The sequence below is a fragment of the Etheostoma spectabile genome, chromosome 22, assembly GCF_008692095.1.
Source record: "Etheostoma spectabile isolate EspeVRDwgs_2016 chromosome 22, UIUC_Espe_1.0, whole genome shotgun sequence".
NCBI classification, from domain to species: Eukaryota; Metazoa; Chordata; class Actinopteri; order Perciformes; family Percidae; genus Etheostoma; species Etheostoma spectabile.
The window spans coordinates 22,905,692-22,906,423 of NC_045754.1; the positions used below are offsets into that span (position 1 = coordinate 22,905,692).

The window sequence follows — 732 nt, forward strand, 5'->3', positions numbered from 1 at the left end:
GGGCTCGGTTTACACCTATCACCATTTCTAACCACTGGGGGACCATAGGCAGGCTGAGGGAACACATATTAATGTTAAAACAACTCATAAAGTGACATTTTCATGCCATAAGAGCTTTAAGCTTTAGTGCATAACCTTTTATTAATAATAAACCTCCGTTACATGCATCCCATTGCCAAATGAGTTGCTACAAAGCTAATTAAGACTATCAGCTCAGCCTGAAAACATCAACAATGAACATTTTGCATATTCTAAAGAGAAATATTGTTGAACCAGCAATTCAAAGTCCTAATGTCAGCCAGGCTATGTCATAAATGTACAATTTTACAGTTGTCCTATTACCACCTGAGAAACTGTGAAAAAGGCGATATTCTGACTATGCTGTTTACATGGCTAATGAAAGTGATTATTCCACTAATATTCCCATTTACATGCATCTGTGCAAAATATGATTTTTTCAAAGGTTATCAGTGGTGGTGGACTTGTTGGAGCATGTGAACACAGCATCCCTCTTTCATTCCTTCAACCAGCTTCTGGGTGATGGCGATGTCATGAATAGCGATGTGTGTGCATATCCAAAAACCTGTTGATATCCAAGTCTTTGATAATGTGTAAAATTAGCTGTGTTTCTCCTTCTTATCTGGTCTGCAGCCTTGCCAACTGTTGGTTGGTTTGTGTAACGCAACCATAGCAACGCACAGAGCTGAGCATGAGCCGTAAACAGGCGAGTGG

At 39.8% G+C, this 732-nt stretch overlaps 1 long non-coding RNA gene across 1 annotated transcript in view; it reads right to left on the reverse strand.

The window, feature by feature from the left end:
• Positions 1 to 521, reverse strand: part of LOC116672365 (uncharacterized) — a 6,916-nt gene extending 6,395 nt beyond the window's left edge. Inside the window, exon 1 of the long non-coding RNA XR_004327537.1 lies at positions 355 to 521. This is a non-coding gene — a long non-coding RNA (uncharacterized LOC116672365). The remainder of the gene's footprint in view (positions 1 to 354) is intronic.
• Between the last annotated feature and the right edge of the window lie 211 nt (positions 522 to 732).